The sequence below is a fragment of the Taudactylus pleione genome, unplaced genomic scaffold (assembly GCF_031769625.1).
Source record: "Taudactylus pleione unplaced genomic scaffold, aTauple2 ptg000828l, whole genome shotgun sequence".
NCBI classification, from domain to species: domain Eukaryota; kingdom Metazoa; phylum Chordata; class Amphibia; order Anura; family Myobatrachidae; genus Taudactylus; species Taudactylus pleione.
In genome coordinates, this window is record NW_028285230.1 from 263,881 (window position 1) to 278,980 (window position 15,100).

The window sequence follows — 15,100 nt, forward strand, 5'->3', positions numbered from 1 at the left end:
AGCGGAGGCATGGAAGACATCACCGGAGCATCGATGGCTGCAGGTAAGTGCTATTAAGGGAGGGCACGGGGGGGTCGCGAGGAGGCCCGCGATCGCGGGGGGCGGGGCTTAGTGCCGGGTGTAGCAGCGGCGGCCGGTCGGTGCATACGCGGGCACTTTGTCACGGTATTTTTTGCGAAAGTACCGTGACTACTGTGCGGAGGGGATTTGCAGGGACAGAACTTTATCACAAGCTCTGTCCCTGCAAGGGATTTGTAGTAAATCCCTGTGATATTTCCTGAATTCGCAATGCGAATTCAGTCGTTAATATCACACTACAATCTGCATTCAATATGCGGATTGTAGTAACTAGAGCCCATAAGCTGGGCATCCACTATACAATTATCTGTCAGATATCTGTCCAATCTGGCTGGTTGGAATGAAAACCTGGTAATGTATGGGAGCAAATGACAGTCGTCCATTTGCTCACAAACACTGGAAAATAGCCAAAAATGGTTGTTCAGACAAATTGGGTAAAACACACAAATATAACCATTTTGAACAATTTTGTTTGTCCTTTTTTCAGTGTTTAAAACCATATGATCGATTGTCATTTGCTCCCATACATTACCAGGTTTTCATTCCAACCAGCCAGATTGGACACATATCTGACAGATAATTGTATAGTGTATGTCCAGCATTAGTGAATAAGTGTGCATCCACATTAACACCCACAATTGCAATTCTTTAGAAAAATTTCCACTAATGCATCGGTCGCATATTCTTTGATAATCGGCTGCCTGAGTAACCCGATGGTCGCACAAATTGACCACCGGTACTGAGACTCCGGAGCCATGTTCACTGCGCACGGGATCACAGACGCAGGATGCGACACCCCCCCAAGATGGTTGCGACTCTCCTGCAATCCTTGCCACCACTTCCCGTGACCTCCCCCAAATGCTCCTGTGAGCGACCACGGTAATGGATCTTGATGCATGTGCAGTGCAAGTTAGACAAATGCGCAGTTTACCAATAATCACTCAACTGCGAAAATATTGGTATAGAGTACGGCCCAAGTACCGTTACCCCATATGACCACCATATAAGAAAACTGCACTGTCCATTTCCACCTGGGTCAGTGGTTGCTGACCAGGTTGATTTTGCCTTTTAAATTATTGCAGCTTTCATAGGCAAACACAGGGGAAGATTCCGGTTGCCCGGAAGCCCCCTCCCCAGCTCACACCATGACCACAATAGAAATAGTAATATAATGAATGTTACTAGTGCTGCATGTTCTTCTCAGTATCACAAATGAAATGATTAGCACCAACTGTGGATCTTTTAACATGTGTCAGCCAGTAATAAATACACTTGTGCACCAACTAGGAAAACCTGCACTGATAGGGGTTCACTGCTATAGACCATCAATAGGGTAATTCATTATTAATACAATATAATTATGCAGTTATCCAGTGCATAATCAGACCAATATGTACATATATATCCATATATTCAGGGCAATGCTAGGTTCTTCTGCTGCTCCCCCAGACTCCCGAACTTGCTCCAGTGCTCTGGAATGGTGCCTGCATTTGAAATAAAAACATTCAGTTCAAGCAGGAACGCCCTACCTATAATGGCTTACTGCGATCACTGGTCCTGTATATGCTGGAATTATGACACACACTACACTTTGTATGACGCATATTAAAGCTGGATAAGTACTAATTATGCCCTCTTCATGGACTGGCCACACTTGCTCTAAAATTAAGCATTTGGAAACCCCCCTCTAGAAATCCTGTGTTTGCCATTGGCTTTAAATCTAATGGCTACATTGCTGAAATCTTGTGTCTCACAGGCTGTTATATTTATCCCAATATCAAAAATACAACATATCCACCTACATTTCTGCATATCGTATAAAACAGAAAATGTGAACAAGCCATAACTTCTATTATAATAGCTTGTGAGGAGAACCTGAAAATAACTCTCTAGTATCAAAGAGTAAGTATCTCATTTTGTGTATGTTTTTCCACAGGATTGTTCAGAGATAATGCATTTATTATACATACATGATGAGTGAAATTCACCAGACATTATGTAATTAGATTAAGCAGGAAATAGACATTAAATACATTTAGCATTTGCTGTACAATATGAGGCATTTGCTGTATACGTGGGATTCTCAATAATCTCTTAAACAATGTGTCCATCCATATTTAATACAATGATAAACTATCACCTAGCAAAACTGCAAGAGTTTAATGTATGAGACCAGTGGTGTCCTGGAGATAGTAACACCCATGGTTGCTTCATTTGGAATTTCACTGCTGCTAACACCATGTGGAGAGTACTGACTGGAAGTTTCAAAACCAAAAGGGAAATTTACACTTATGTTTTCCATCCCCATCTAAATCTTTTCATGTTAGCAAATTCCTGCAGATGCGGACTCTGTAATTTGCATAGAATGCCCCTGGGGCTTCACAAAAGGGCCGCACATTACTTTTCTGATGATGTACAGCACAGGTTCTCAAACTCGGTCCTCAGGACCCCAAACAGTGCATGTTTTGCAGGTCTCCTCGCAGAATCAAAAGTGAAATTAGCTCCACCTGTGGCTCTTTTAAAATGTGTCAGTGAGTAATGAATGCACCTGTGCAGCTGATGGGTCACCTGGAAAACGTGACCTGTGTGGGGTCCTGAGGACCGAGTTTGAGAACCACTGATGTGCAGTATCAAACGATATTAGTGTATAGCCTGAATATTAGTCTAATCCAGTGGTGCCCAAACGGTTCGCCTCGGCCCCCTGGGGTGCCGCTGTGCTGTCACCAGGGTGCCGCTGCAGCTGGTAGCCTAAAATGGTTGGCCAGGTGAAGGTGTTAAAGGTTGAGACATGGAGGTGTCAAAGGCAGATACACGAGGGTGGCAAAGGAAGAGACATGGCGGGGGCAAAGGGAGAGTCATAGAGGTGTTAAAAGGAGAGACATGAGGTGGCAAAGGGAGAGACATGGAGGGGGCAAATGGAGAGACATGGAGGCGGCAAAGGGAGAGACATGGAGGGGGCAAATGGAGAGACATGGAGGCGGCAAAGGGAGAGACATGGAGGGGTAAATGGAGAGACATGGAGTCGGCAAAGGGAGAGAGACAAAGGGGCAAATGGAGAGACATGGAGGGGGCAATGGGAGAGAGACGGAGGGGGCTTTCTTTTTTCTCTTTCTTTTTACATCCTTATTTACATTATGTTGACCTAACTACTTAAAAAATGTGACTGCTCAGTAAATATTTTGGCTTAGGAGTGTCTTCAAAAAAATTTTTTAAATTAGTGTTGCCTCGAACTGAGAAAGTTTGGAAACCACTGGTTTAAGCTATGGCTGGCTAGCCAATTTTGTGTGAAGATATTACCATCCAATCACAGTTTAGTCTATTCCTATAGACTGTGTCACTGTGATATCCCCCACCCCCCCCCAAAAAAAAAAATGAGAAAGATTAAACTGCTACAAACAAACTGCGAAAACAGTAAATTTAGTGTAATATAATCTAATCACGTACTAACTTGCTACAAAAACTATGGCCCTGATTCAGAGCACTCGCTCTGAATCTGGGCCCACCTCCATTAATATGGAGCGTCCTCCTGGACGCTCGTATAGCTGTGGGTCACCACCCACAGCATATATGAGCGTGCAAAATGATGGTCTTGACCATCGCGACCATCGGAACTGCGAGTAAAAGCCTGCGGTTGGGTTTTTCAACCGCAAGGCCAGGAGTGATTTTGGCTCTATCAGAGCCAAAATCACTCCCACTGACATCACTAGTGATGTCAGTGGGGCCGGCTTCAGACGGTAGGCGTTCCCTTGGGAACGCCTCCGTCTGGCAGGCACGCCCACCAAAGGGGGCGTGCTGTCAGTCACCATCGACAGCACGCCCCCTTTGATGAGACACTCCGAGCGAAGGAAAGTCCTTCGCTCGTCGGGTCTCGCGCATGCGCACCACGGAGCTCCCTCCGTCGTGCGCATGCGCAGTGGGGAACATCGACCCACTTGCGAGCGTACTGCCGCTCGCGAGTGGGTCTGAATGACCCCCTATGTGTGGTATATTTATCATGTCAACATGATCATATTGTGACCACGGCGATATTCATGTCAACACTGACGTATGCATGTTTAGAATGTTGACAAAATGCCCCTAGTGGTCTAGTGGTGGTGCCAGCAGTGTCTTCCGGGTCCAGTGGTGACGTCAGGATGACTTCTTGCCTCCTGTAGCCTAATCCTAACCTTCCTCCTAGTACCTAACCCTAACCTCCCCTCCCTCAGCCTAATCTTAATCCTCCTCCTAGTGCCTAACCCTAACCTCCCTTCCCGTAGCCTAATCCTAACTCTCATCCTAGTGCCTGACCCTAATCTCCCTTCCCGTAGCCCAATCCTAACTCTCATCCTAGTGCCTGACCCTAACCTCCCCTCCCATAGCCTAATCCTAACTCTCATCCTAGTGTCTGACCCTAACCTCCCCTCCCATAGCCTAATCCTAACTCTCATCCTAGTGCCTGAGTCTAAACTCCCCTCCCATAGCCTAATCCTAACTCTCATCCTAGTGCCTGACCCTAACCTCCCCTCCCATAGCCTAATCCTAACACTCATCCTAGTGCCTGACCCTAGCCTCCCCTCCCATAGCCTAATCCTAACTCTCATCCTAGTGCCTAACCCTAACCTCCCTTCCCGTAGCCTAATCGTAACCCTCCCCCTAGTGTCTAACCCTTTTCCTAGTGCCTAACCTCCCCTTCTTGTAGCCTAATCGTAATCCTCCCCCTAGTGCCTGACCCTAACCTCCCCTCCCATAGCCTTTTTTATTCCATACAGTATCGCAGTCGCAGACTGTGACACGCCCCAAAAATGGTTGCGAGATGCCAGCATTTTTTGCCTCCATTCCCTGTTACCTGTCACAGATGCTCCCTGACTGACACTGCGTGTGTGCTGCAATCTCACTGCAATTACACACACACATAGGAATCCATCACAGAGTGAGTGACAGGCCGTGAGCGTTTGTGGGTGGCGACGGGGGAGTGGTTGGAGGAACGTAGGTGTGTCTGTCCGTTTGAACGCCGTCTTTCGGGCGTTCATAAAATAGCCACTGCGATTGCATACGCAGCTTGAGTACACGCTGTGTGCGACGAAAATTGCAGTTTCTGCAGCTGGCCAGACCTGCTGTAATTGTGCATGACGGGCTACAGATGTATACGCAGGACTGAGAAAGCAGTAGTGGGCGCCCCATTTACTATTCACAAAGCTGAAACAGGCCCTCTGTTCAGGAGTGATACAAATGACCCTTTCCAAGGGTCATAATTGGCCACTGGGCCCCTTGTATAGACAACTGTTATACACTATTAAATCTGAAACTGTCAAAATACGTTACTGTTAAAATGAACATATATGGAAGTACAGTACTCATGATTTGCTTTCCTTTTTTGCAGCCCAGAATGAGAAATTAGTGGAAACGGTTTATAGCCTAGACCAGGATTAAGAGCACCTACAGCTTTCCGGAGACAGGGTTCAGGCCCAATCACAGGCTAAACTATCTCTTAGGGCTATGTGCAGTCAAAAGTAAATGTCAACTGACAATATTCATGACAGTCAAAACTCCTGACTGTGCCTCTGTTATGTAATCCAGGCACTGCATCTCAATTCATCTTCCCCTGTAAAAATCCTTTACATAAGAAGTCATGATAATACTGTGGCTAATCTACAGACATTGTGCTCGGATTCCACAGCCCGGCTCCATAAATCTGTATACGTGTGCCCAGTTCTCTTTGGCTTAAATATTTATTCTATCAGTAAAGGCTGTTTATACCAGAGACAGTGCCTGTGGTGTATATTAAATGCAGTTCTTTTGCTCTCTGCCTGTGAATTTTGTGTTACCTCTAGGCAGTTAGAGGTTACAGAAAGGTCCCATAAATTGTTCTCTTTTTATGAGCTATGCCTTGTTAATTTGCTAAGAGTAGACGCTATAAATTATTCTATTAAATATACGCACCTCACATACACTGATAAAAGCAATTCTGATAATGTACGTATAGAGAACATAAAATTCACTTTGTTTTTTTAAAGCTGTTACTTTTCTTACTGACAACTGTCAGAGAACAACGGTAGTTCCAGATTGTGCTCTAGATCATGTCAGGGTGGACGGTCCAATCAGGATAGATCATTTCCTGCTAGTACAGTTACATGCATTGGATTGCCAGATCAGTGGAGCACAGGTAAGTAAAATTTAGGAATGATTTTAACACCCCTAATGTTATTTATTTATTGTTGATGTTTTGGGAGGAGTTGGCCGTCAACACGCTGAATACATTTCTTAAGGGGCCCATACACTAGCGACGGATCGGCGCGTTCCTGCGATCCTGCATCCCGGCTTCTATGGATCTGTGAAATCCACGTTGGATATCACTGATTTGCCGAATATGATCATGATTTGTAAATCGGTGACATTTAACATGGAGAATGTCACTGATCCTCCGCCAGATTGCAGGACATTGATGGACGCAGGTCCAGTGGATAGGTGTTTCCGATCCAATCGCAGGATCGCACAACCTGTCGGTAGGTGTATGGGGGCCTTTAGCCTACACACTCCCAGGTGAACTGAGGTGTGAGGAGAATTTATTTTCCCTGTGCCTCTAGTTAAGAGATCTGTGCTTGATTCAAAGGGGTATCCGGATGAAAGATCTACAATGTCTAGATAGACAGTCAATAGGTCGACACCAGATTGTTGACATGCCGTAGAGCGGCAGTGTCAAATGGTCAACAGTTAAAAGGTCGACATGGACTTAGGTAGACAGGGTCAAGTGGTTGAAATGGTCAAACTTTCAACACAAAATTGATGACACATAAAAGGTTGACACATTTAAAAATAAAAATTCTATTTATAAGGGTAGATGACAAGTAAGTAAAAAGACATACAGCAAAAAGAATATTTGAACATCAAACAGTACAGAGTCCTATTTAGACAAAAGTGCATAACAGTGGTATAATACCAAGAAGACTGAGTAAAACACAATACACCAAATTTTCATTTTTTTTAGTCAAAATATATAAACCTATAATTTCTAATAAATAGAATAAAGGGATAAAAGATGAATTGTGTGTGTGTGTGTGGGGGGGGGGGGTTGGGGGACACACACCAAGCAGCAGAGTCAAAAGGGTACAGGGAATATAACCAACCTTAGTAGAATATATAGAAGTGGCAAACGATTCAAATACTCTATAGTGAGGTCAGACCAGGTCTTAAAGCATTCTATGAAAGTGTAGGAACCAAGGGGTTAGGGTTAGGCTGAATAAGGGGCCGGTTAGGGTTAGGCACTAGGGGGAGGGTTAGGCACTAGGGGGGTGGGTTAGGCACTAGGGGGGTGGGTTAGTTGTAGGCTGCAAAGGAGGGGAGGGTTAGGTTTAGGAGTAGTAGGGTTAGGAGTACTACAAACTACAAATACTACAAACATCAGTATTTCCAACCATTCAGAATTCCGGCTTCCAGATTCTGAGCTCCAGTGTGTATATATAAAACAAATAATCTCAGAGGGTGCTAGAACAGTATTGAAAATATTATATTTTTCTTTGTACACAATGTTTAGTAAATAGCATCACAGTGTGGGTTGCTTAATTCTCTTGATACCATCAATCAACTCCAGAAGGATGAGCTTGATTACTTCACGGGCATCTGTCTTTATACCCACTCACCAAAAATAATTCACCCAGAAAATGAGGCCAAATATTAATAAATGGCATTAAAATTCTTCCAGTGTAAAATGTTTGTAATATAACAATTAATAATAATAATAATAGTTCTTACATAAAATGATGTCAAGCTTAATGTCACTTTGTAGATTATTGAAATTTGATTCTTTGGACTCAACAGTTTTTTTTAAATGTAGCCATTAGCTTCAGCATAAAATCCTACACGTTTCGTCCACTTGGGGACTTCATCAGGGTTAATCAAATAGGATCACAATCAGTTCATATGTGGTCACACTGGATCTTGTAAAAATGCCTCACAGATCAATGGAGAATATATCCTTTATACAGGCCTTAGCCAATAAGATCACAACTGATTCATATGTAAAGTAAAACTCTCTGAAAATAATAAAGGGCCTCCAATTCAGTGTAGATTAGGTAATTTGTGCAAGTTTAGCATATAACTGGTCCAGTTCAATAGTACACCTTGGGAAAATTACGCTATATATATATATATATATATATATTTATATATATATACATACTCCTGGTCGACCTTACATGTGTCGACCATTTGTATGTCGACATTTAGACCCTGTCACCATAGTCCATGTTGACCTTTTAAAACTGTTGACCATTTGTCACTGGAGACCTTTTGACACTGTCGACTTATTGCATGTCGACCATCTGGTGCCGACCTAATGACTATCTATACACTGGCAATCTTTTATTCCACACCTATTCAGAGGTGCACGCAGATGCAGCTATATCTTTTGCCGCAGCCGCGTCTTTAGGATAATGCCATTACCGAAGATCCTTCCTACTGTGATGCCCACTGACTGTGGGGCTAATCCGCCTATAGATGCGTCATCGCTGCATCATCGGACGCACCATGGAAGCTTCCACCAGTTACTGCGTGAATACTGTCATTGCGACGGGCGTGCAACGCTCAATCAGGGCCTCTATCTCTTGGGTAACACCCTATGGATATACTGGAGGTCTCGGAAATGTCGCGCATTCCATTTAACTCAGATTTCTATGTCACTCCTCAGAATGTTTTGCAGTCATATGGGGATATGGGGTAGAATTTTCCCATTTATACTACTCACACTGGAACAGCTTCTGTCATTTTTCTAGAGCAGGGCCTGGCTTAGAGGTGGGCGCAGTATCGACGTCGGACGCAGTTGAGCAATTATGGTAATCTGCGCTTGCGTCTGAGCTGCACTTCTTTGCAAATTGATTGACAGGCTTGGACCATTTGTGGGGGCGGCAACGGGGAGGTGGCGTCTCAAATGCAGATGCGTCGCAACCGTTTTCTGGGCGTGTCTCTGCCTGCAACTGTGATACCCATACGCAGTCAAAATGGCTCTGGCGTCTCAGTTCCCGCACCCATTCTGCGCGACCTTAGGGTTACTCAGATAGCCGATTATCGACTGATCCGTGACCGAGCTGCGTCCTTGTACGCAGTCACATGGATTTGCGAAGCTGCCGGTGGGCGTCTCAATACAAATTCCTGGCATTTGCTGGGACATATGCGTATTTTTCTCACAGTCGCTGCATACGGAATCGCAGCCGTGACAGCATTTGCATCCATCTGTGAATCGGGCCCACAGCCTGTAAAATTACAGTTAGCAGCTGATTAGTTGGTACTTTAACTCCATTCACTTTATCTCTCTCCAAGATTGATAAATCTCCTCCCATATTGTCTCTGCCACTAAGAGGACCACATAATAAGAGCCTTCATCAAGGAGATCCTGCACTGAGTGCTATGCTCTCCATAAATACCTGTGCAGAGCATAGCAAAGGCTGTAGCCACAGTCTTTGCTATCTTCTGCACAACTGACATATATTGGGGAAGGGAGGGGGCACTAGGCTCTCTCATTTCTTAAAACGCCCCTGGAAGAACTCCATGGATTATTTATGTTGTTGCTGTAAACTCCCTTGCCCTAAACTATTAAATACACAGAAATCCCAGGCATGGAGATTGCATGTAAAGCCCTGCAGATAGAGGCTGTCGATCTAGCTGATTAGCTTTGCTGACAGTCGGCATCCACAGTTTACATTCGAACTCTGTGTTGTGAACTTGAGGAGGCCAATAGGGTTTAGGTTCTCTGTACACCCCCCGTCTCTGGTTTTGCTTGGAGTTTATCAAGTTATAAACATTTTACATAAAGATAAGCTTCAGAACACAGCTGTGAGGCGCATAGGATCCAAGCCTTCCAAAAAACACATGGGAAACAAGGATTATTCACTGTTACTGTGATCCTACTGTTAGAGACAATGGGGCATATTTTCTGTAGATGGCGACCCATGATGGACAGTGCAAAATGACTCACCTGGCGGTACATAGAGAAATGGGGATGCAGTCAGGAAGACGACGGTCGAAATGCCGACTGTCTAATCCCAGCAGGGGTATAATGATAGGCGTTGAAATCCCGACGCCTATCATTATCCCTACACCAGGAGCCCGATGCCTGGCATACTGAACGAAGGTAAGCTGGGCGGCGGGTGCAGGGGAGAGGGTTAGGTTAGGGGCTCCCGGGGGGACTTGTTATTATTATTACCAGTTATTTATATAGCGCACACATATTCCGCAGCGCTTTACAGAGAATATTTGCCCATTCACATCAGTTCCTGCCCCAGTGGAGCTTACAATCTATGTTCCTATAACATGCACACACACATACACACTAGGGTTAATTTTTATATTTGGATCCAATTAACCTATCAGTATATTTTTGGAGACTTAGTGTTAAGCACCCCCCAGGAGGGTTAGGTTAGGGCAAGGGGGGGTTAGGCACCCTGAGGGGAGGTTAGGGTTAGGCAAAGGGCCCCCCCCCCCCCGGGAGAGTTAGGTTTAGTCTGCGGACTAGGGGGGGTAGGTTTAGGCACTTACGGGGGGGGGGGGTTAGGCACTTGGGGGGAGGTTAGGGTTAGGCACCCCTAAGGGAGGGTTAGGGTTGGGTTAGTAATAGTACAAATACTTACTTGCCGGGATCTTCTGTTGCCGGTCTTCTGGCATCGGGATTTCAACCGCTGGACATGCGTCCGGCTGTATTTCATTCCGATCCCAGAGAAATGTTCATTGGGTAACCTGGCTTCAGCTATTGGAATGGAAGGATAACAGATAAAGTGTAGCTGTTTACAAGTGTTACTAACAATTCCATGGTAAGGCCAGACATTTTATTGACTGTACTTGCAATTTGTAACTTAGGATCCTAATTTATTAAAGGGCGAAAAAGTCCTAAATGCTTTTGTCGCTTTGCTCAATATATTAAGGCGTGGTGCCTTTAGTGTTAAGTACCACTGAAATACTATGTCAGGATGTCATTAGCAGAAGAAGAGCACTGAAAATAAAAGGCACCAGTTCATCGTCAAGCTTCCTGGCAATAAATTATGATTAAACTGTGGAATGAAAAGCAATAATAGACTACAAATGATTGCACTGTTTGCCATGACAAGAAGACTTTTAATAAATAGGCCCCCTAAACTGTTATAGAAAATTCTGAAAAGATTGCCCTAGGCCTGGAAACAAGTCATACTCATGTATGCCTATACTATAGTATGCCTATTCTATTGCACAGAGAACTGCCTCTTCTAGAGGAGACACAGCGCCACCTCATGGCAGATAAAGCTCACTAAGCAGAAGGAATCCCTCGAGTACTTGAAAGCCAAAGCGAAACAACTTTCATAAGTCTATTTATCAAATAACATTTGCTGCATATCGGGTCTTTTTATTTATGATCCCCAAATGTAGGAGGGACCCCAACAGATATCTCTATATCTGCTGTTGTCCCTCCATTTCCGAGAGTAGCTTCAGCACCTATAGGGACTAAGAAACTGTCAGATTTACCAAGGATTATAGAGTTTGGCCCTGGCAGCTAATGCCATCTGAAGATGCCATAAGCTGCTGCAGCCTTCCTCCGGATCTCTCTCCGCCAGTGACCGATGTACATGCGTGGTCAGCAGAACGCGCATTTGCGGAGCCCTGAAGGAGAAGTGAAATGATCACTTTTGAATTCTCTTGCCTTCTTACACATCGCAGGGACGGATCCTTCTGGCAGGTTCGTAACTAGGGTGATGCGACATGTGCCATGGCACAGGGCACCAGAGGCAGGGGCTAGCTGGCAGCCTGGGGGGCAACACAAGCAAGGGGCCCCTGCTTTCTCCCCCCCAAATAATCAACCTGCGAATATATATATATATATATATATATATATGTGCAGGGACTGGCACTCACCAACACGTGTAAAGAAAGTTCTAGGTGAGATGGGGACAGTGGGGCTGGTTGGAAAGGGGGAAACACTGGGCTGGTCAGGTGGGTTACACTGGCATTTTGGGGGATCAGTTATAGATGGTAAGGGACACTGGGCTGCACAAGGGGAAGACACTGGGTGAGGGTCAGTGAGATGGGGGCAGCACTGGGCTGGGGGGATGGGAGCACTGAGCTGAGCTTGACGCTATTCCAGTAGACGGCATGCCTGGTCCTGCACATGTTCTCCAGCACTGCACACGCAGACAGCTGCCTCCTGAGCAGCCCCTGCTTAGTCTCCATCTCCCTGCTGCGGCTTATGTCCAGCGTCTGTGGAGACCATTCCATAGTAGCAGGGGAGGGGAGGTTGCGGCCGCACGCGGGAAGGGGGGGGGGCTACGGGGATGGAGTGTCAGGCCAGCTTGGTTGCAAGAAAAGACACTCTGGCCCTGATTCAGGGCCGTCCCTCTTAGTTTTTAGAGCGGCCTCCTGGCCACTCGTATAGCTGTGTGTGACCACCCACAGCTATAGCGAGCGGCCAAAAAGATGGTCACGATGGTCATCGGGCTTGCGACGAGACCCTTGTGAGCCGAAAGCACTCCCACTGACATCACAGTGGGGCCGGCCCCAGACGGTAAGCGTTCCCATGGGAACGCCTCAGTCTGGGCAGCCACGCCCCCAGCATGCCCACCAAAGGGGGTGTGCTGTCACTCACCATCAACAGCACGCCCCCTTTGTAGCGAGACCCATAGCGATGGCTTGCCCATTGCTATCCGGTCTCGCGCATGCGCACTGCCCCAACATCGACCCGCTTGCGAGCGCCCAGCGCTCGCAAGCGGGTCTGAATTAGGCCCTCTATGCCCAGCCTGCCCAGGCATGCAGCCAGCCACCGTCAGATAGGGATGGGACATCGAAAGAAAACATTGTAAGTACCGATGATTTTAACATTGAATGCAAAACATTATTTAGATATAAACATTGGTTCTCTGGAACCGATGTTTACCGATGGTTTGGTTTTTTTTTACAAGCAAACTGTATTTAAAAATGTAATAGACTAATAAACTTATTAAATAAGCTTACACTATGGCTATATATATATATATATATAGTAGTCCAACATGCCGGCACTCCTCACATAAAGCAATGGTATAGTGCGCCCGGTGCCTTCCTTATTACCTCTCCTGGTATGGGAGGAATATTAATAGTCCAAACTTAGGTGTCACTCACGGCGTCTTAATGAAACAACTTTCACAAACTCGTCAAATGTGCTTCAACGTTTCAGGACTCTTTAATGGTCCCTTCGTCAGGATACAAAAAGATAAATAGTAAACTCTTACCTTAAATACATACAACACCCAGTGAAAAAGCCAGCCGGATTTCGCGCACCGACGCCAATGAGATGACGTCACTATCGGAGTGCTCCCCATCACCATGGTAACATTGAAAACTATGGCTACGGAAGCCTGCAAGTGTCAAAATACAAAAATTATCACAACAGATAAAATAAAATTAACATTGCATAGATGGAGTGATAAATGATAAGATGTGTACTATCCTTTGATCATCTATACGAAATAAAGATAATCTCCCTATCATCTCATAGTGATTAATATGGAAAAAATTAAGTTGCCAATATATGTAGCGTAGAACAATCAAGTTATGTTGTATTATAAATGTGAATATCCCCTCTATATGATAAAGAATTCCTGGGGAAATATCTATAATAATATCTCCAATCAATATGGATCCTGTCTGCAAAGTTATAGTTTAACATATTCTGAGTAACAAATGGTGGTATGTACATTAAGTCACAGAAAGCATTGAAAATTAATTTGCTCATTAAGACCCTTCGGTGACATTGTATCCAGTCTGAAAATCCAGCTGCTTTCCAACTGGAGCAGCTTTCTAGCTCTGTCACCCCCACGTATATTAGAAGGGACGTGATCTATAATTCTGTATCGTAGGCTCGACAGGTTATGTTTTGCCTCCATGAAGTGCTTGGCAACTGGTTGATCACTTTGGCCTTTATTTAAAGCACTTCTAATGGCGCTTCTGTGTAGTGCCATACGTTCTTTGAACATACGTTCCGTTTTGCCCACATAGCATTTGCTACATGGGCACGTGATCATATAGATCACAAATTTTGTTGAGCATGTCAAAAAATGTAAGATGTAAAATTTTTTGCCTGTATGCGGATGGTGAAAGCTACTACCGCTAACCATATAATTGCATGTCGTGCAATTGGGGCATCTAAAACATCCCTGTTTTTTGATCCCCAGGAAATTACCTTCTGAAATTTTTACATTCCTGGAAGTTACATCTGATTTCACTAAAATGTCCTTGAGACTACGTCCCCTTTTGTAACTGTGCATAATCGATTTGTGATGTAATGATGTTAATTCCGAATCACTACTAATTATAGGCCAAAATTTTTGGGTAGTTTGAGTTACCAGCCTACTGCCCGAGCTGAAATGGTTAACCCAAGGGATCCTGTCACCTTTAGCAGATTTATTTTTAGGTGATAACAGAGACGTTCTGGATTGTTTCAATGCTTTATCTCTTTGTTTAATTAAATCAATTTTTTTATAACCCCTCTTTAAAAATTTCTCCACTGTTCTATCTAAATCCTGCTTGAGAGAGGATTCATCGTTGGTAATTCTACAAATACGTAAGAATTGGGAATAGGGCAAACTTTTTTTAAAGGCTTGTAGGATGGAAACTTGTGTAGTGTAATAAGTTGTTACGGTCAGTCGGTTTATTAAAAACCGAAGTATGCAATTTGCCACATACTAAAGAAATATTAACGTCCAAATAGTTAATTGAGTTACAATTCAGCTCAAATGTAAATTTTACGGGATGTATTAAGTTATTATGATTGTCAAAAACTTTTTTCAAGGACTCCATTGAGCCCGTCCAAAAGATTAGAAGGTCATCTATGTACCTAAGAAATACATGTATGTACTTAGCAATTTCCAAATCAATGAAAAATATTTCTCTTTCCACATAAAACATGTAACTATTTGCGTAGCTAGGAGCTACCGCCGAGCCCATGGCACATCCCGATACCTGTAAGAAAAAATGACCATCAAAAAAGAAATAATTTTTTGTTAAGATAAATTCGAGTAGGTCAATGAAAAAGTTAATTTCAGGACCAGTATAA